The sequence below is a fragment of the Topomyia yanbarensis genome, chromosome 3 (assembly GCF_030247195.1).
Source record: "Topomyia yanbarensis strain Yona2022 chromosome 3, ASM3024719v1, whole genome shotgun sequence".
Classification (NCBI taxonomy): Eukaryota; Metazoa; Arthropoda; class Insecta; order Diptera; family Culicidae; genus Topomyia; species Topomyia yanbarensis.
Genome location: NC_080672.1, coordinates 371,246,160 through 371,269,223, shown reverse-complemented (window position 1 = coordinate 371,269,223; position 23,064 = coordinate 371,246,160). Strand labels below are relative to the sequence as shown.

The following is a 23,064-nucleotide window of genomic DNA, read 5'->3' as shown; positions in this document are numbered from 1 at the left end:
TTACGAGTTCTTAGTTGACGGCTAGGTACATAAAATTTGATTTGCGAGAGTAATGATGCGGATTGTACACGTTGAGAAATAATGTCGTTGATAAAGCAAATCATGACAAACTCGCGGCGTTCTTTGAGTGTTTGTATGTTAATGAGCATACTACGTGTTTTATACGATGGAAGAGAAAATGTCGTCTAGTTTAGTTTACGAAGTGCAAACATATTTACATATGAAACTGACAAAATCGGCAGTAGACTAAGGGCTAATCAAATGACCCCATTTCACTGTATTATAATAGATAGGCAGTATTCGAAGAAGTTTCTTGTGGACGAGTGTAGAACGACTTTGTTTCTACTTACTTAGGGTCAGTGGCGTAACTAGAAATTCGGTTTGGTGATAATCGAACTTAATCTCCAAATGGCATAACTCCGAAACCGTCATATTTGAAGTTTTGAAATTATGGAGAATTATTTTTCAAAAAATAGTAACAGAATTCGTTTCTTTAGCGAATTTGTTGAGACTATCATTTAAAACAATTTTATTGCAGGAATGAATACTACGCGTAGGGAGTATATCGAGTTTTAAAATGATATTTACGAAATGTTCCTTAATCTTTTTTTTCTATCTTAAACAACTTTATTGCGAGCTTCACAAACTCAAGCTTTGGATGTAAAATTTATTGTTTATAAGTAGTAGAAGATGATAAACAGTAAAATCATAATAATTTATTTTAAAGGTACAAATAGCCTAAAATATGTTGTTACTCTGAACAAACGGAGCCTTCATGTCTTCAACAAAGTGGTTTGTAATAGCACTCCCCAAAATTTTGCTGAAAACATTAAGTCTCGGACTAGAACTGTTTGAAGAGTAAATTCTCCATAAATACTTCTTGAAGGATATAACGCCAAAGTTATTTTATCAGCTGATGTGCTGTTTAACGTTTGTAAAATTCATCGAAGATACTAAATCTCCGAAATTGGCGGTTGCAAAATGATGTAATCTTGACCTTAAATTACTGTTTGCGAACATTTATGTCACCTATTCATATAACTGGTAATACATTGTTGTAAATTAAAAGCTCATCAAAATTGATCAGGACCAGCTAGAGTCGAACGGAAAACGCCATTTTTCATAAGTTTTACACTACTTTCGGAAAGTGTCATCCTCGCTATTAAATATTACGTTTTCGTCTTAACTCTAAGCATTCTCAAAATAAAGGCATGTTCAGCAAATTCAACAGTGAGCTCAAGATGAGTTTCTATTCAAATGTTTTCATGCAGGCATTTGATATTGATGTGATTAGACAGCTGTTAGATCAAGACCAATAGATCAGTCAGGATTTCATTCCCACAACTTTTCAAAAGTTCTCATGATGTTTAAAACGGATACTTATTATTGTAGTATTGAATGAAGTCAGTCAGCATCAATGAATTATTCTCATCAATCCAATTATATTTTTGGGTGGGGGCAGAGGGTGGGGTTGAATCCTGGAGCCTTCTCTTGGCTACGCCGTTGCTTAGAGTTATTTATATAGCTTTTCATTTTTCAAGATATGTTTCAGATCGATCCGATGTTTGTAACTTAGAAACTTTGCAGTCATCAGGTTCGCGCAAATGATAATTTATGCATCCATGTAGACAACTTGGAATTGTTCGGCGGTTATTTCTAGCGATTGTAGATGGGAAAAGGAAATACGAAATTCGTTTTATCGAAATAATATTTGGCTAATTTATATTATATTGAACAATAAATAGGCGACAAAGAGTATTCCACAAACTAAGTTTTAAAAGTTTTAAAGTAAACAAAACAGATATTTGATGTCTTCAGTAAAGTTATTCGCAAAAGTAAGAGCTATAAATTAGCTGAAGACATCATTTCAATACAATCACTTCCAAGAAAATTTATGAAAATATCTCACTCGTAGATGGATTAATCTGCAAAAAAATAAAACCAAAAGAAAGGCCATATTGCATCCATTTAATTCTTCGAAGATACTATTGACCTAGAATTAGCCGTTTTGGCGTTAAAAATAGATTGCATGTTTTTGGTCTTATTTGTGGCTATGAGAAATGATAAAAATGTTTCGTTCATATTTAATGATAAATATCTCTTTTGATAATAGGTCGATTTCAACAATCTATAGCTCGTTCGAAAGGTATTCGTATAGGCTGTCCAAAGATATATAAAAAGTGTTTATCTATGTCGTCAATTTCGACAGATAATTTTAAAAAAACTGCAAAAGCACCATTTTTACACTTTCAAACATTCATATCTTGGGAACTAAACATCAGGATCAAAAGCAAATTAATAGCGTTCTGTCTGGGTGATAGGTCTTTTATTTAAAATTGGTTTTGAAAAGATCGGTTCAGCCATTGCTGAGAAACACGAACGAGAGTTTGTCCGTTACATACACACACAGACACACACAGACATTGTCCCAAATCGTCGATCTGAGTCGATTGGTATATAAGAATCGGGCCTCTGGGCCTCGGAAAAAAAATCTCGAAAGTTTGAGCGAATTCTACACATTTCTTTTATAAGAAATGTAAATATTCGCAATGCATCTCAACCATTTCATGCCCAATTTTTTTCTAGCGCATATAAGGCTCCAAGACTATTTTCCTTCAGACTGTTGAGCTTGAGTTTGCGCGACCACCCTTGGCTGCTACTCCGTTATCGATATAGACTAGCTGAAGTTGAACAAGTTGCTTGGAGGTAGCGAAACATCTTTCAATGCGCAACTCCTGGTAATCCCAAAGTGTTTATTGATCCGTCCAGGCCCGAACATAGATCGCGGAAGGACAGAGAAGGAATGTTAGTCTGATACTTGCTTTAACAAAAGACCGTATATACTACTCCGCAACTCCACACCTACCACGGGGGAGGATATTTGTTAGTGAATATAGGGGTTTGGGTAAAAGATATTATGACAAGCGCTCGCGATTTAAGATGTTTGAAGTCTCTGGGTGCCTCGCCACCAGAAGATTTAGTAACTGCCCAAATTCACCATAGAGAAGCATTGAAACGATGAGAAAATATAAAATTCTCGCATGGGCGGGCGAATTCCAATGGGTTTTCAGCCAACGATACAAAGGCTAAAGCTGAACTCATTGTACTCAAGCTCAGTGGCGGGGCGAGTTTTTTTGCCGGTCGGTGCAGGAAATTAAATCTGCCGCCCCTTTTATGGCGAACGTATCAAAAGAGTTCAATTATTTCCCATCTTTGCATGTGTAACAAATATGATGAACCTTTTAGCAAAATTCCAAACATCCGAATGCTGATTGAGTAATTAGGCCGAATGCTATTCTATTTATCTGAATAACCATAATAGATAAATCTATAGATACGTACTAAATAATAACGAATCTGATTTTAGTCATAAATTACTACATAAATTAATTATTCTTTAGTTTACAATATTCATAGTTATTAAATGCTCTGTGAACATTTTCCTTCTTTTTAACATGAGCTGTTCTTTCTGTATATTTCTACATGAAAATTGTGAAATTGTGAAATTAATAGGGTCCAATTTCAGCAAGAGATATTTCTTTCAACTATAACCAAATATGTTTTTTCCGGATGTATTTTGGACTTTCAAGCATTTTTTTCGATTGCATACAAATCGACGTTAAACCATGGGGGTCCACTACAACATGGTGTGATTTTGAAGGGGTCCGTGGTACGAATAAAGTTGAGAATTTTTCGGGGCATTGAAATACACCGGCCTATAGCTTGGAGAGTAGTACCAGTAGAAGATTTTTGGTCTTCAGTAAAGATCTTCACAAATCAAGCTCTTCAACATTTCTAATGGCTGTATTATGTTTTTTATACCTTCTAGAGGTAGCAAATAACACACTTCAAGAGGGATTAACAACTGCAACTATTTCACCAAAACGAAAGTATTAGATCATCTTACAATATTTTAAAATACTTGACTGTTATACATTTTGCTGTTCTCGTGTGAATAATTTATCGCAGGGTATTGTCAAAAATACTGTGAAATGGTTTGACAAAAAAAGTCCTACATGTACGCATACATCTTAGGGCGTATTTTTTGTACATAAAACAAATTTTTTCATGAAATATTTTTTTATTTGATTATCAGGAGTGAGAATTTTTTGAGCACTACGGATAATCGAAACTGGACTGTAGCTTAGAAATTTGTTTGATCTGCTGAATTTCTCGCCTCAAAAAATGATTCCAATGTTATCAACAAAGTTTTAAAGAAGTTTAAAGATATTTGAACTATTTATTTTAATTTGGTTTTTTAGGGGGTGGGCGTAGCGTAGTTGGTAAATCGATTGCCTTGTACGCAGCGCACCTGGCACATTGGCGGAAAAGGCGAATGACCTTATATATTCCTTTTTTTTCGTTCCTTTTCAATGGTGCAATTATATACAAATTCATTTTTAGTTTGATACGTAATGCTAATTTCTTGCTTTAGGAATCTCGTTGACATTTTATTGTATATCCAATCAGAAAATACATTTTGTATTATGAACTGTTCATAATTGGTCAGAAAACTGATTAATCAATATCTTGTTCTAGGAATATTTGGTCGGTGTTAGGTCAGACCGGACTAAGTGACAGTGCATTGATTTCAAGAAAAACGCGTTTAAAGTTTGAATCGTAGCATCCTTTACATTATAATTGGAAAATATTATTTAGCATAATTCTTGTTGATTGTTTCATATTTCAAAGCTGGTAAAAGTGGAATGTAGATGAAGAAATTCTTTATCCAGTGCTATCATTAACTCATTTTTTGATGTATTGCGACTTGGTCCGGTCTGACTTAACACCGACCATTTGTTCTTTCCTGTTTAATTATATTTATTTAAACGATTCAACATATTCAAAATAACCTAAAAATGTAAATATACTTTAAACATTCGCTTAATTTTTTGCGATTTTTTGGAACTTTGCGTGATGCGAATTGATCAAAACTTTTGTACATTAAAGTCTATCATTTCAATAACATGCTGTAATTATTCTATGCAAAAATATCGACAAACGACTCGGTGATGAAACTTTTTGTACGGTGTAACCTGCCATTCCAAAACTACTTAACTGATTTCTTTCAAACTTTGCATACACATTAGAGTGTCAAGAAAACAAATAACCCCTATAGGCCCACCTCTCAGTCGATTCCTAAAGGGCGAACACGAAATTATTGCGACACATTCAACAGGGCATAACTTTTTTACAATTGGGTAAAAATCAACCAAATTTTGCACATTTTCTCATTGATGTGTATTGTTTACATGCTGTCAAACTCGAAGTCGTGTTTTTCGATTCAACGAAAATGGAGGTGAACCAACGCGAGTCGAGAGAACAAATTCTTTCCAAACACCTGGAATTTCCTGACCTGTGGCACCGGCTGTTGGGAAAAATGTTGAACATTCACCATTCAACCGTCTCCAGAGTGTTGAAGCGGTTCCAGGAGCGGTTGACGTTGAACCACGGCAAAGGAACTGGAAGAAAACCGGGACCGGAGAACAAAAAGACGGAGGGATAGGTGAAGCGGACGAATAAAAGCAAATCCCAACGTCTCAAGCCGTGATTTGGCTAAAAAGATCAGCATGTCGCAGAGCTACGTCCAGAATGCAAAGAAGAGAGCTGGACTACATACATACAAGATACAAAACTTCTCAAACCGCTATGAGCGGCAACAATCGACGGCTAAAACTCGGGCACGGAAGCTCTACGAGAAGATGCTGACAAAATATGGCTGCTGTGTGATGGACGACGAAACGTATATAAAAGCCGATTTTAAGCAAATTCCGGGGTTGGAGTTTTTCACCGACAAGAGCAAATTCTATGTGGACGACAAATTTAAGAAGAAGAAAATGTCGAAGTTCGCCTCCAAATATCTCATTTGGCAGGCCATCTGCTCTTGCGGACTGAGGAGTGAGCCTTTCGTGACAAAGGGCACAGTAAATGGCGAGATCTACAAGTCTGAGTGCCTCGAGAAGCGCCTTTTACCGTTCTTGCAGCAGCACGACGAAGCTCCGCTATTTTGGCCAGATTTGGCATCATACCACTATTCTAAAAGTGTCCTGGAGTGGTATGAGGCCAATTCTGTCCATTTTGTTCCAAAGGACATGAATCCGCCAAACTGTCCGGAGCTGCGCCCGGTGGAGCAGTACTGGGCAATGATGAAGCGGGAACTTCGGAAGAGCAAGAAGACAGTCAAAGACGAGAAGGACATGTTAAGAAAATGGAAAAAAAACTGAGAAACTGGTACCGGATGACACTGTAAAGACTTTGATGAAGGGCATCAAGCGAAAATGCGTTCAATTTTACACTCAAGGCTCCATCGATTAACTTTTCTTTTGATTTTTGAAGTAAATATATGTATAAAACTACCCTAAAATTTTGGTTTGATTTTAAACATTATAAGAAAATTGGCATGACATTTTCGGTGTCGCAATAATTTCGTGTTCGCCCTTTAGTCCAACCAGGAGTACTTGCTCCAAATTTGAAGCAAATCAGACAAGTCTAGCTACCGGACCAACGTGCCTGAAGTTTGTATGGGCTTTTTCGACAATTTACCTGGAGAAAACCCACTAGCTCGCATTTTCGCCGCTAGGTGGCACTGTGTGCATCGTATTATTACTATAAGTGAAAATAAGATATACAATATAATTATCTACATAACGCAAACCTGCCTTATCAAATAAACGAATTGAAAAAAAAAAAATATAATTATCTACAACTTTGTCGAAGACTGCTAGTCAATTCGGCTTTGTTAAAAGAAGTCATTAAACTTTTAACGAAATGATGTCTGAGTCAGTTTTGCATGGGGCCTAGCAGTGCATAGTTGTGTATCAGTACTCGATTCCCACGAACTAAACATTTTTGTGAAATAATGGTTAGGTTTAGCTCAATAGCATGTTCAGAAGAATGATAGTAAATAATACGAGTCATGTTTTGGTTAGAAGATTTTAGTTCTATATGTTACCGCATAGAGGGCGCCAACACTAACTTTTCAACGTAGAGAGATAAAGATTAGGTGCCTTCTACAAAGTTGCAGAAGAGACATTTTTTAGTAATTCTGCTAACATCCGATATTCTATCTCTTCTCTGTGAAAAGTTAGTGTTAGCGCCCTCTATTAGGTCACAGGTGGAACTAATTTTTTTTAAACCAAAACATAACTTGTATCATATACTGCAATTCTTCTGAACATACTATTCAGTTAATTCTAACCATTATTTCACAAAAATGTTTAGTTCGTGGGAATCGAGTACTGATACACAACCATGTACTGCTAGGCCCCATGCAAAACTGACTCATAAAAAAACTTCTTTAAAAGTTTAATAACTTCTTTCAACAAAGCCGGATTGACTAGCAGTCTTCGACAAAATTGTAGATAATTATATTGTATATCTTATTTTCACTTACAGTCATAATACGATGCACACAGTGCCACCTAGCGGCGAAAATGCGAGCTAGTGGGTTTTCTCCATGTAAATTGTCGAAAAATCCCATACAAACTTCAGGCACGTTGGTCCGGTAGCTAGACTTGTCTGATTGGCTTCAAAATTGTTACAAGTACTCCTGGTGGGACTAGGAATCGACTCAGGATTTTGAGTTTTCAAAAATTCATTATTTTTCTGGGCAGTCTAATACACATTGTATGTAAAAATACCTAACTCCTATGTTGAGTTTTCGAGTTAACTTTTCAATGAAAGGGGGTTTTTACTCATTTTAAATAAAAATTTCTATTTTTCACAAAAAATCCACAATTCCGAAAATGTCATATTGATTGGGTTATAGCGAATTTCGCTAAATCGGAAGTCGCCATCTTGGATTTCAAAATGACTTCAAAGATCAATTTCTGGCACCTACTCTCCAAGAACATTCCGAAAATGCCAATATTGTTAGGGTGCGGGCCATAAGGAGCCTTCCAGACCCGTCTCTTCCATCGTTCCGAAAATCTTCTAAGTCTTTTGCATTCAAAGACTTAGAATATTTTTTGCAAAAACCGTGTTAATTGCGAAATCCGCGCAAAATAAAAACTACCAAAATTCTTCTAAGTTCTTTGCATTTGAAAGGACTTAATATTTTTTTTCGGAAAAAAGTCTAAGTCTTTTGCATTTAGAAGGACTTAAAATATTTTTGCAAAAACCGCGTTAATTGAAAAATCCGCTTAAAAAAACCTCATAAAAAACCGCGCAGAACAAACGCCTAAAAGACCTGAGTGTAAGAATATAAACCTTTTAAATCAGACATAAAAATAAATCAAATAAATTCTATTACCATAGATGAAATAAGGAATGAGAAAATAGTCCAACTGTCGAATTATATTTAGCTGGATTTGATATCCTACTAATAAACTTAACTACTCCAACTTCAAATGCTTAGCCCAGTTTTAGACTCGAAACAAATGAGGTAAATTCATAAAACAAAAAAAATCTTACCCCGATGTGTTCTATTTTGATGTAAACTTTTCTCTGGGTATCTTTAACGTAAAACCCGGAACAGTCCATATCGAAGAAAACAGCACATCATCATAAAAATCCTGGAAACAATCTCCCTCCTTTTCCTGATCGAGTAACGCAGTTCACTTAACTAGATCATCTTCATAAGTGAAAGTTTGGATGAACAATATTAAACCCTTTCTATTCTGTAGTTCAATAAACGAAATATTTCCTCCCCCCCACACCCTCAACGAATGCAGTTCATTATAGGACCATTCCAATCTGTTAGCATTGTCCAGAAGGACAAGCCATATATTTGATAAAACCCTTTGGTGGAAATTCCCCGAACGACGCTCATCATTGTCCGGCATTCGGTTGGTCGGTCGGTCGGATACCATTGAGGCTGTTCCCCCGGCCGAACCATCCAGAATGTGGTGATGTGCGTATCCCGGTGAGGCCGATAAAGTATGCAACAAACGTACGAGAATGAAAAAAAAAATATTTTCTGCTCCATTCACAGTTTAATGAATTAAATTAAAGCTTCTATTGTTTCCGAACCGAGAGTCATGATGATTCTCGGTTCGGTCGTTTTGCCAATGTGAGTGTGTGTGTGTACAATGCAGCCATCGATGCCGGTTGAATCCCTTCTGTCGAGCATTCGTTTTATTAGGCAGGTTATTTAACCGGAATTGTTCCGGTGTAACATTTCTGGCGCCACATCCAAATTGGCTTCCGCCTTTCTCCCCTTCGACTTCCATCTGCTTCGTTCCGTTGCGTTGTGCTACGAACCTGTATGGAACCTGAATCCGCTCCGCTAGATAGGTCGGAAAATGGAAGTGGGATTTTCTGCTTTGGTAACTCGAAACTCAAAAGTGCACAACACGTCGGAAGCCCTCGTCTCTCGTCTCGCGTTCATCCGTCGGTCCATCGATTGGACTGGTGGAGAAGGAAGAGACTAACCGTGGTGTGTTTGTGATGTGCCACAGTCGAGAGGCTGTTGCTATTCATTAACATCATCATTATTGGCACTGAGTTTCCAGCCCCTTGCCATGTCGTTTTGCTGCCTGCTGCATTCCACTGCTGCCACGTGTCGGCTGGAATCTACAATTGACTCTTCATTTGCGACTCCTTTCAGACTGATCGATGGACATAGCAGCAGGTGATGGAGTGATTTTGCGCGTGATGGGGGGGGGGGGGACTGGACGAGGGATGGGCGGAGCACACACTCTGCAAACATATGTTGTTGATCGCAACGTAGCCTTTGTAGGTTTGATGCTGCCGGCATACATTTGGGTTACTAATTAAATTATTTAAATTATATTTCCTTAATTATATGGGAAGGCACATTTGCTGGAGTTTCGTGCGGGAATCCTTTTTATATTATATTATTTGTATGCAAATAAATTTGCTTTCCGGCTCAGTGCATACCGTGAGTAGCGTAATTATTCTGGGCTTACCGTTAAATTGGAAGCTAATGAGCAGCAGCGAGTTGTTGGTTATAATTTGTGGCCATAGTGCTAGGAATGCGTTGTTTAGCCGGGTGGATTTAGAACTTTACCAATGTACTGTGATAATAATTAAATATTACGCTGTAATTGGGAAGTATTTGTGGAACTGTTGTAACAAATTCAGAAAAAATTGTTTTCCTCTAATTTACCTATATCGTTATTATCATGGTCGAATTTAGGCGTTGTTCCGAAAAATAAATGCATTTTTGTCGCATTTTATCAGCATCCCAGCCAGCTCTTTAACACTGGATATTGAGCACAAGATTCTTCCCAGAAGCCCATCGATCACTCAATAAGTTCCTTCTTTGGAGAGGTGGGACTTCTGCTGCCTACACAAACTAGTTTCTAAACAAAATAGTAATGAGTTTATGGTCCAATAATGTGTACGTGAATTCAATCCATATCGCAGTGGCCGGTAGTGCTTTTATGAAAGACATTTGTTTGCGTCTATTTACATGCCTTTATCCCCAGCTGCAAACATGTTCAAGCCTGGATATGGAAGGTAATAGCTTTATTGTACATCCAAAGACCCATTTCAAGAATACCTGTTCCTAAACGCACATTACGAGGTCGCCGTCGTATACAATAAGCCCCGAACACTTAGCATAATAATTTTTGTGTGTAAATATGATCAGTAGTATTTTTAATAACAACGTGATGCATATTTCATTGTTCTATGCTATATTTCCCCTTAATGGAAAACAATTTAGGTAAACACTATTTTTTCTCCATTAAGGAGAAAATTGTTTAAAACCATCTTTGCGCACGAAAAGCAAAAAATCTATAAGAAAATTAACTACGGAATATCCGCTTCGACTTCGTCTCATCAGAATCCGACATTAACTTAGTGACAAGTTTACTTTAAGTTGTTTGACGACTGTTGTTAATTATTCTGAGGATGTTATCGGCTGAATCAGTCAAAATAAAACGCCAAAAACGAAGTATTGCTTCTTAATCCGACAGTTTCGGTGATTTTATTTCACCTTTATGAAGGAGTCTATAAAATGAAACTATTTCTGTTACTGTTGTCTGTTTGTCTGTGTTTTTTTGTACTCTCTGAAACGGTTCGTTTTTTTGTTAAGTGTGTTTGTGTCCAACATAGGTTGTCCGGTGTGTGTTTACAATGGCGTCCTTCTATAGCTAATTTAGTTTCAATGAAAAAAACAATATATATTTTATCCTGTACAAAAGTTGTACTTACAGTACATACGCGTATTTTTACTGCACCGCACTTTAAAATAATCGGTGTTTAAAAGCTCATTTTGTTTTAGTGCCTTTATAGTGACAAGACTAAGCACCAAATTGACGCTATCTCCAAACAATGGAGATACACTTTCTTATCCTAAGCAAATCCCTGGTCAAACGTGATGTCGCACAATTTCTGCATTTTCTTGCGGGACATCACGCTTGACTAGGGGTACGTTTGCTCAGGAACACATACTGTGTTTCCGTGATTTGAGGCTAGCACCAATCCGGCGCCAGCATAGTCCTGTCACTAACTTAGTGTCGGATTCTGATGACAATGAAATCGAAACGGAAATTCCATAACTAATTTATTCTATTGATTTTATTATTTTTTAATAGTGCGCAATTTTTCATTTTATTCATTAAATGCGATCTGTTTATTTTTACTTCTTTTATTAATTTCATCAATTCGATTCGTTTTTTATTTATTTTGTTCATTTTTTACTTCTATTGATTTCATCTATTTTATTCATTATTCTTTTCTTTCATTTTATGCATTTTATGCCTTTTTTGCATTTTATGCCTTTTTTTGCATTTTATGCCTTTTTTGCATTTTATGCTTTTTTGCATTTTATGCCTTTTTTGCATTTTATGCCTTTTTTGCATTTTATGCCTTTTTTGCATTTTATGCCTTTTTTGCATTTTATGCCTTTTTTGCATTTTATGCCTTTTTTGCATTTAATGCCTTTTTTGCATTTCATGCATTTTATGCATTTTATGCATTTTATGCATTTTATGCATTTTATGCATTTTATGCATTTTATGCATTTTATGCATTTTATGCATTTTATGCATTTTATGCATTTTATGCATTTTATGCATTTTCTGTATTTTGCGCATTTTATGCATTTTATACATTTTATGCATTTTATGCATTTTGCCCATTCTCTGTATTTTGCGCGTTTTATGCATTTTGCGCATTTTATGCATTTTGCGCATTTTATGCATTTTGCGCATTTTGCGCATTTTATGCATTTTGCGCATTTTGCGCATTTTATGCATTTTGCGCATTTTATACATTTTGCGCATTTTATGCATTTTGCGCATTTTATGCATTTTATGCATTTTGCGCATTTTATGCATTTTGCGCATTTTATTCATTTTGTACATTTTATGCATTTTGCGTATTTTATGCATTTTGCGCATTTTATACATTTTGCCCATTTTCTGCATTTTATGTATTTTGCGCGTTTTATGCATTTTGCGCATTTTATGCATTTTGCGCATTTTATGCATTTTGCGCATTTTATACATTTTGCGCATTTTATGCATTTTGCGCATTTTATGCATTTTGCGCATTTTATTCATTTTGTGCATTTTATGCATTTTGCGCATTTTATGCATTTTGCGCATTTTATTCATTTTGCGCATTTTATTCATTTTGCGCATTTTATGCAATTTAGGCCCTTACACAACCAGTATCGAATTTTATTAATTTTATTCTTATTATTACCCATTTAATTAAAATTAATTTTATTAATTTTATTCTTTTATTACTTGATTAGTTTTATTTTACCAATGTTTATAATCATATTCAGTTTGGTAATATTATTTTATTAGGTCTATTCATTTTGAGGGTTATGTCTTATTAATTCATTCTGTTTATTTTAATTCTATTTATTTTATTCAAACCATCCATTTTAATCATTTTATTAATTTCTTTAATTTTTTTGCTTCATTTCATTGATTTTGATCATTTTATTAATCTATACAATTAATTACAGTTATTAATTTTGTTATTTTATTATATTATTCGCATTATAAATTTTATTACTTCTAACTTTTTTTTTATTTTATACGCTTCGTTTATTTTTTTTTGTATGATTCATTTATTTAATTCATTTCATTAATTTGAGTCACTTTTTTATTTTTATTCATTTTGTTCATTTTATTAATTTGAGTAATTATATTATTTTATTCATTTAAATAATGTTATTAATTTAATTCATGGAGTGCATATGGTCTTGTATTTCTTTAGTTAATTCATTTATTTAATTTATGGGTCATTACATGTCAGATTTACAACCAAAATTTTGATTTCTTCCAAAAAATTTTCTTGTATTCTTTAGCTAAAAATAATTGACACGTATTTTTTGTTCTGGCTGAATATGTTATTTTTTTTCAAGTTATTAGTTTTTAAACTTTTGAAGTTTAATAAATTGAACATTTTTCAATCACTGATAACTCGTAAACGATTCGATATATTGGAAAAATATTAAATAAAAAAGTTGCGTTTTTCAATGAGCTTACCGAAAAATTTCACAAAAAAATATTTTTTGTTATATAACTTATGAAATTTGCAATTATTTGAAACAAATTGAATTTTTTCAAAGTTGGACCAAATTTTTTTACTTATTATATTTTTTAAATATTAAGAATCATGTTAAAAAAATTGTGTAAAAATTTGGGAATGGATATCAAAATACTATTACAATTATAAACTTAAAACAAAACAATTTTACACTAAACGCCCAGTGATAAGCCTGTTATAATTGAAATATCTCGTAAAATACTTCGAGTTCCATTCTGAGATTTTTATACAATCTTCTCGATATAATTTTAAATTATTTGAAAAAGCAAAAAAAAAATTTGTGCTGTCCTAAAAAAATTAATTACTTCTGAAATTTGCAGAATACATAATTACATAACAAAAACAAATATTTAAAAAAAAATCCGGGGAGATCTTGCAAAACCCAACTTTTATTATGTTTTTTTCCACTTATCTAATAATTTCTAAGTTATCAGGGGTTAAAAAACGTCCAATTTTATTAAAAAAAAATTATTTTTAGTAAAATATTTTATAAAGTTCCACAACTCATAACTTGAAAAACGTACCAAATTCAGCCAAAGCTTAAAGTTCGTGTCAATAATTTTTAGCTAAAGAATGCAAAAAAAATGTAGGGAACTAAAATTGGAGTTGTAAATGTGGCGTGGAATGACTCGCATTCTGCAAATTTAAGACATTTTTGGTGGTATCCAAGCGTTAGAAGCAAATAATTTTTTTTAAGCCGCCCTGAAAACAATTTTTTTTGATAACATAAGTATATTAAGAGGATTATGCGAGAACTTCAGAATGGAACTTGAAGTATTTTACGAGATATTTCAATTATAACAGATTTATCACTGGGAATTTAGTGTAAAATTGCCTTGTTTTAAGTTTATAATTGTAATATCTCACAAAGTAATTTGATATCCACTCCCAAATTTTTACACAATATTTCTAACACAATTTTTAATATTTAAAGAATATAATAAGTAAAAAAAATTGGTCCAACTTTGAAAAAAATCAATTTGTTTCAAATAATTGCAAATTTTATAAGTTATATAACAAAAAATATTTTCTTTTAATTTTTTTTTCGGTATTCTCATTTGAAAACGGAACTTTCTTTATTTAATATTTTTCTCAATATATCGCATCGTTTCCGAGTTATCAGTGATTGCAAAATGTTCAATTTATTAAAGTTCAAAAGTTCAAAAACTAATAACTTGGAAAAAATATCATATTCAGCCAGGACAAAAAAAATTATTTTTTGCAATTGCCACTAAAATATGTCACGTTATCTGAACCTTGGGCTAAACACGATATACTGAAATTAATCATCACTCAAATCTTATCACTTTCATCAAATGTAGCTCTACATCCGATTACACCTGCTCGCTTATAGGAACCCCGCAGTTCAATAGTGCCCGGAGGCCCCGTGTTGTCTTAAGACGACTCTGGAGCAAATAGCATTCCTCAACAGAGTTGTAGGCAGTAAAACTATCTTCCGGAATCTCAATTCTACTTACTTCGAGACTTGATCGATTTGGCTGAAAATTGAACCAAACGCACTTGGCGGGTACCGTAATCGATTTAGGAGTGGGAGGAGTAAAAAATAGTTCCATCCGGAGTTCAGATTGAATGCAACCAATTCCATGGAGAATCTCACCACACTAGCTTGAGAAACAGAATGGAACGAGCATCCCTTCCGTCTATCATTTTCCAGCGAAATACACACGCGCACTCATACATACAAACACGGACATACATACAGCAAACAGCATCATCAGCACACAAAGCGCAACAGGAAGTGAGGAATTTTGTTACGGAAGTTTTCCCTTTTTATTAGGTTTTCTGCCTTGCTTGACTGGCTTCCCAAACCAGCGAACGAAGGAACGAACGAAAGGACGACCATCCGACCGACCGACCGACCAACCAACAGCCTGTTGCTTGCTGCTCAACAGTTCCTACATTGTATGTTGGCTGCTGCGAAAGCGCGCAACGGTGGAGCTGCTGCGAAGCTAAGGGTTCCCTTGTCGCCCAATTTTCCGTCCGCAACAGTCAATTGCATGAAAGCACCCTACGACCGACCGACCGACCGACCATCCTCTGCCGCGTCCACGATTGTACCCGAAGGCACACAAGGGAAAATTTAAGTGAAATAAAAATAAAATAAGTAGCTTCTAAGTATTTGACATTGTCGGAACAGTAGCGCAGCGCTAGCCGTAAAGAAGTTCCTGAGCAGGACCATTGACGGTACCGACGGGGAGCAACAACAAAAAAAAGTAGAAGCCCGCAGACAAAAGAAACATGTTTCCCTCATTTCGTGTTATTGCTTGGGTCGGTCTGTTTTTTTTCTGCCCGTGGCCGTATTTCTTCGCGGTGATGCTTTTTTGACTTTTTGATGGGCGTGCGAAAGACCGAGAGTTGCTTCTTTGCTTTTTTTTCTTGCTTGTTGTTGCCACCGACCGACTGTGGGGTTTCGTTTCGGTTGGCACAGTTGGCAGCCGATGGATAGGTACCTACGCGATTTTCTGTGGTTTTGGGAAGGGAAGCTCAGGTCCCTGCTTGCTTTGATGTTGTTTTTTTCATTTGATACGGTGTGTTGTCTTCATATAACAGAAGTGCGAACAAACTGAACAGGTCTAGGAGTTGAGTTACATAGGATGTCATCGTTACATAGTCGATGAGGTCGGGAGGTGACATCGAGAATTTGGAATCGAAAATAACGAATGGGACTGAGGAGAAAAGGCCGGATTTATTTTTCAATAATTAATTGCCGGATCTAAGAAATCACTTTTCTGGAGGTTGGAAGGTGATTAGGTTTTTTATAATGGATTTTAGCTTCAATTATTTATTCTTTAGGTTGACGATTTCAAAAAAGTTTCAACATAAAAAGTACATGTCTTTAATGAATTTATTGATGTTCTGTCAAATTAAGGCGCATTGCTTTCTGTGTAGCTCAAAAACAGGTTAGGATTCAATAAATTTCACCAACTAACATAACTTGTTTAGTAGTGAATAAAAGTAAGGTTTCCAATTTTGGTTTGGCATCAATCTGGTCAGTCAGTCAATGTCAAAATCTAAAGAGACATAGTCGAAATGCAAATCTCTCCACATGATAAAATTTTGTCACTGAGAACTGACATACAAGTAAAGTTTTCAATATGTGTAAAAATAAAACTGTCGTTTTGAAATGCCACCAGCAAGTAGCAACTTGCCACTAGCAGGCGCTACGATTGGCCAGCAAACGCTATACGGGCGTTGCGTGCAAATTTGGATACAATGGTGATTGATGCATGCGAATCTGTATGCGGTGGTGATTTTTAACGTATTTCTATTTGAATGTTTACCCAGGTTTTCAAGAAAGTTTGTTTTAGCTTATATGTCTGTTCTCTGTGGTTTTGTTTTGTGCTTTTCAAGTTTAAAATAGTATTAATGAATCTTTTCATTGTGTTCTCCAAAAAATACAAGATGACAGATTTTTTTGGCTTTTTCTACTCAAAAATGTGAATAACTTTAAACTAAATTTCATAATATGCGTCCATTACAGTCAAATATTAATTGAAAAATAAACAACCACGCGCCTCCTTTGCAGCCTTTCATTCGAAGGAAACGCTTGGTACTTAGTATGCATTGCAATTTATCACAATAAGTAACACCGCCGCCCGCTCCGGTACAACAATACATACCGGCAGTTAAACAAATCAGTGTGCAATAGCACTCATTTACAAGTGGCTTCGCTGCATCCCACACTCGCACATGTGATGTACCTTTTCGGGATTACGGCTAATTATACAAAGGGATGAAAATAATTCCATTTTAACGATCCACTAATTAAAACTAGGTTTTTTCACCGACCGCATCACAGAGCACTCCAGCTCTTACACACACACATACACACACACACTCACACGTGCGCATAGACAATTGCACGCGACACCGAGTGGCTCATCAGTGCCATTCATTCGAGTGTCCCCTGCTCTCGCCCAGGAGACAATAAAAACCACGACTGAAATTCCCGCAACAATTAAAAACCCAACCTCAGCCGGTGTGTCGGAACCTCCCGCCCTAGTACCTACTGCGGATACCAACCAAGTTCCCGCACCACTGCGCTACTCTACTACGAGTTGTGCATTCGAAATTTAAAATAAATTACAAACTCATTATATTCATGTTTTTGCCGTTTCCGCACTGTAGCGTCGGCAAAAGAAGCAGGAGTTCTCCTTTTTATCTGTGTGTTTTTTTATTCTTTCGTCTTTTTTACAGTTTGATGTGTTATTATGGCTCATGATTGCAACCCACCACCGCTACCGGGAAAACCGAAAGATAAATGCTGCTTCATAAGTTTGGTAAGTAAACCGGGGAAAACAAAGTGAACTTTTGAAGTAAACACTTTTGTTATTATTGTTTTTTGTCGGAAACGGAGAGATACGTGCCCTCGTTGCGTCCTCTTTATCGGGGCTAATTTTTCTCTCGTCTGTTCTGTCGATTTAATTGTGTTTCTTTTTCAATTTTGATTTTTGTATTCTAGAAATACAATGCCAATATCCGTGATTCATTCGTTCGTGTATTTCGCTGACTCATTAACGAAGCGGGACATACGGAACAAATAGAACAAATTTGAACCAAATAAATTCAGGAAAATTATTTAGGATTTTCTGGACATATTGAAAGCAGAACAATGAGAAATCTTGATTTTCAAGGTTGACAAAAAGAAATTGATTGTCAAAAAAATAAAGAACGCAGCTTGAACATTTTGATGTGGTTTAATCATTTGTGCCCCATTTTATTGAAATTGAAAAAAAATTCCACCGAAAGTATTTTTCTGGAATGATCTACGATCTAGTTTGATGAAACTAGGCAGTGGTCAGCTATTTTCGTCCGCGACCCTATCACTTATTTTTATAAAGTGATTCATCAGCAGTGCTATCTTTGAAAGTGAATCACCCCGATTATACAACAATTTTTTTCTGGTCTTGTTTTAATGCAGATAATTAAGCAGTCTTAATTTATTTTTATTTCTCCTAAAGGTTTATTTGACACGGCTTAATGCGTTAGCACAACTGAGCCGTGGATCTTTTAAGTTTTTGCAATAAGGCCATTACAAATCTTTTTCAAAAATTGAATCACTCACCCCCCCCCCCCCCTCTTCACCATCAAAATCGCTGAAAAAATCAGGAGGCAAATAATTTTTTTTTTATAATAATCAAAATTGAACAAATTGTTGCGTTTTATGAAACACATCATTGAAAACTATTATGGTAGTTTTGGAAATTGTCATCCCATGATTTTTTTTATATTGACCATTCTCGGGTAGATCGACGCACAGTGGCACAACGAGTGACAAAACACTAAAAATCAATGTATTGTAATTCTTTTGTAATTATTTATTTTATTTTTCTCTCAGTTGTAATAAAAGTATCTCAAAATTTGAAGCAAGTGATGCCGAGGATTTCTGTTTAATTCAATTCATTAGAATTGTTAGTACCTTAGAACTTCAACTTGCGATATCTCAAGAAGTACATGGCCGATCGGAGTAATTTAAGGTTCTTTGTAAAGAAGAATAGATATGCTAAATTATAGATGTGAGTTTTTCGTGCAGAAATGATTTACGTTTGTTCTGCATCAAGAAAAAGCAATTGAGAAATTTAATGTCATGTCAGTAATTTATCATTATACGTCCTCCAATTTTTGAGATTGTCTCCCATGGGTCACTTATCACGTATCTGACTCAAAATTTATCTTGCGCATTTTGCGCCGCAGTTATTGCATCTATATTTATGAAAATACCCATATGGAGATGCCCTGTAATTAATAAATCTCCTTTCAAATTGGTTGGCTAATTCATCACTGAAAAATTAATGTTTTGCCTTTCTCCTATAGAAAGGCTATGCAATCGCTCTGAAAACCGACTTTTTAACCGAGGCCCGGAGGGCTATACCATTCGAATCAGTTCGTCGAGTTAGGCAAATGTCTGTGCGTATGTGTGTGTGTGCGTGTATGTATGTATGTGACCAAAAAGAAGCACATCGGTTACTCAGGAATGGTTGAGCCGATTTCTTCAAACTTAGTCTCAAATGAAAGGTACAACGTTCCCATAGGCTAGCTATTAAATTTCATTTAATTCCGACTTCCGGTACCGGAGTTACAGGTTGAAGAGTGGGGTCACGCATGAAATTCCCATATAAATCGGAATCAGCATGGTATCTAAAAGATGCAAAACTTCATGAAATGTGTTCGAAAATGTTTGAATTTATAGTTTCAGTTCACTAATGCCCAATCAAACCCACGTTGACCACATTGGACAACTTGGGCGGAAACGGAAGCTTCGGGAAAGTAGTTATGTTCCTAAGGTGAATTCACACCTCATTTTTCACAAAATCAGTCTCAAATGAAAGCTAGAATATTCATATTGAATGCTATTAAATTTCCTTTGAATTGGAGCTCTGGTTTCTGTGTTACGGGTTAAAGTATGCGGCCACATGCGAAATTTCCATATAGACAGGTAATCAATATATGTTTAAATGATGCAAAAATAATTAAAATGAGTTACAAATTGCCTAAAATTGTTGGCCGACACTCTTATACCATTCAACTCACTTCGTTGACTTCGGAAAACGTGTGTATTCGTATGTGTGTATTCGTATGTGTTTATGTCTGTGTGTGACCAACAATTGCGCATCGGTTACTTGGAGATGACCGAACCGATTTTCTCAAAACAAGTCTCAAATGGAAGGTATAATATGCAGATTGGTGCAGTATCGCCCCCCATTTACCCTAACACTTCCATCTTTCATCAAACCCCCTCCTTGGCCACCCTTGCACTCGCGTTAGGGATTTGCAAAAAACACTCATTTTTGCGATCTCAAAGGCCTCCTATTGTGACAAATAGCAAAGTAAGCTCAGATGCCAAATTTCACATCATTTGGTCAATTTTAGACATCCGCCCACTTTGCTAGTAGTTTTTGACATTGGTTTCATGGGAAAATACAGTGTGTCTCACATTTATACGTTCACCCTAATTTCTCAGAATAACTTTTTTTCTGTTCAAACAAACTGCACCAATTTTATAGCGTTTGCTTTGAAGCTTAATCAACGATGTTTCTCGAAATTTAGAAGTCCTGGTGCGTTTTGTTCGTTTGTTATGGCAGTTTAAGTGAAAAAAGTGATGTCCCATATTTAAAAGTTCACCTTACTTTTTTGCCTTTCTCATATAGCTTCTCAAGTTCGTGGCTGTCGATCCTTTGTATGTATGTGCAAATCTTACTGAATATGTAATGGATATTTCCACCATGACCATGGTCCATGGATTCGCACACGAAAAAAAAAAATTCATGAACGTAAGGTCATGATTTCGTGAACTGAACATTTTACGGAAACCATGACCAAGTCCTGAAATTATGAATAATTAACTTCGAATTCTTGAAACTATTTGTGTTTTCAAAAAACTAGTTTGCCCCGAATATATACATGGCGTCACATTAGAATGTTTGGTTAGGGTACTGTTATTGTTTCCTGGACATGTTTAGTTTTAGTTGTGATTCTAGTTCATGATTGGAGAATATACAGCCGACAGTTAAACGATGTTCATGATTTCAAGAGCTTATTCGCGATTCTGGTGATTACTCATCACGTATTGTGCTATCGTATTCATGAGTTTACCATCGCATTTTTCTGTCAGACTAGCGGGACTAAAGTTCATGATTTCAGGACCTTAGGCGCGACTTTTGTTATGTCTATTCACGTTATCGTGATGTTTTAGTTATGAGTGTTCATATCGCTCAGAAATACTTCTAAGAATAGATTCCAATAGATAAACCCAAAGATTTTTGATATCATGGCATTAAAATTTTAAATAATGTTCAACATAGTTAAAATACCACGCATTTGCACACAAAAGGCTGCGCTTCCCTAGCCTGGCACGACAGATTTATGTACCTAACGCGCAACGCTTCTATGAATGACGTCATCATCGACTATTTAAATAGCAGATTTGGTCGGGCATGCTCAATTACCTCTTGGACAGCAGGCAGAACAGAGCACTGCGCTGCATGCTCCCACAGCCAGTGTAGCAGAGGCTAGCGTCGTGGTACTAGTTGTCTCTTTCGTACCACCCATCATCACCAGCGTTGACTCACTATGCTTGGTGCGTATCTTCCATTCGTGCACGGACACGATGTACTGGCACAGCTTTTTGATTCAAGCACGGTACACCGTTCGCTTGGGTTTATTGTTTGAGGCGAATGTGTAGGTATATCCAAGTTTTGCGTGTATGATAGAAATCTGAGCTTTCGTTGCGCGAAGCGAAAACTTTCGGTTTTTCTTTGTGTTGTCGTCCCCATGACAGGCTAAAGAGACGAAAACTTTCTTAGCAGCAAATTCACGCGAATGGATAGAAGAAAGTGCAACGAAGGTTTATTATTTACGTTTCATCAATTTATTGATTCCACGAGATTCATTTCCACTCAACCTATCCCACTTTGATTCTACCAATACATAGGTACTACAAAGCCTATTTATGAATGGATGCACTGTTACTCAAAAAATCGCTGCAAAAAATGCATCTAATTCCATCCATAAAACTATTTTCAATTCTTGTATATGTTGCTTCGATATATGATTATGACCACTGCATTCGCTACATTTATGTGTACTTTAGGAAAATTACAATAACGGCAAAATAAAACTATAAAGCTTGACCTATACAAGAACTGTGACTGTATTGTCTAAAACATGATTTTTAAGCATCGGTCTGGTTATTTACCGTACACAATAGAAAACTTTAAAATTTTAAAGCAGTTCCAGATATTAGTTCGGTTTTCCATCGCAGTTTTCTGGCTGCTTTCTTTAATCGGATTCGATCGCTCATTGTAAATAAAATGACCTGATGAGCAAGACGGTTTGATTAATGAAGTGAACTGTAGAAAGAAATGTTTGATTAATTATTAATCCAAATGTAATAAGAAATTAAATATTTCACGTATTGCAGTCCTGCGTCTGCAATTCGTACAACCCCATAGGGCTGTCCCTTGTAGTTTTTTAAAGGGTTTTATGCAATTATTATTCGAACAAGCGAAAAACAGTTTTGTGGCAGTACTACCGAAGATAGAAAAAATATGTTGGATTAAAAAAAATTCAAGATTGTGATTGTAAAGAAAAATTCAAGATTGTCGTGGCTCCTTCCCCGAAGCGTGTTTTTTGGCAGGGGCTTGCGGTGAACGCTCTCCAAGGCGAACCGCTTAACTGAAATGTATTAATGTGTACTTCAGCGGATCGGCTTGCCAATAAAAAAAATCCTACAAAATTCCATCTTGTCCAAAAAATTGAGTTCTGTAATGTTTAAAATTTTCAAATTCATTGAAAGGATTCAAATTTTTTTTGGATGAAAAAGGAATTGTTCATGTACACAAGAGTGTAAATACAAACAATCCAAAAAAAGTTTTTAAAAATTATCAATGATCAAAATATTGCGATTTTGTAGGTTACAGCGCCCGAAAATGTTGCCTTCTTTTAGGCGGGCGGGAAATTGATTGGTTGAATGGTTCAAAAACGAGAATGCCCGTAGATTCGAAAAATCTTGTACCGAGAAAGCCGCCATTTTGGACACCATTTTTGACACCATACACTCGAAAATGT

The 23,064-nt window shown here is 35.7% G+C and overlaps 1 long non-coding RNA gene across 1 annotated transcript in view; it reads left to right on the top strand.

The window, feature by feature from the left end:
• The window catches only part of LOC131691127 (uncharacterized), a 182,253-nt gene extending 164,462 nt beyond the window's left edge, over nt 1–17,791 (top strand). Inside the window, exon 4 of the long non-coding RNA XR_009305721.1 lies at nt 17,695–17,791. This is a non-coding gene — a long non-coding RNA (uncharacterized LOC131691127). The remainder of the gene's footprint in view (nt 1–17,694) is intronic.
• Nucleotides 17,792–23,064: the final 5,273 nt, after the last annotated feature.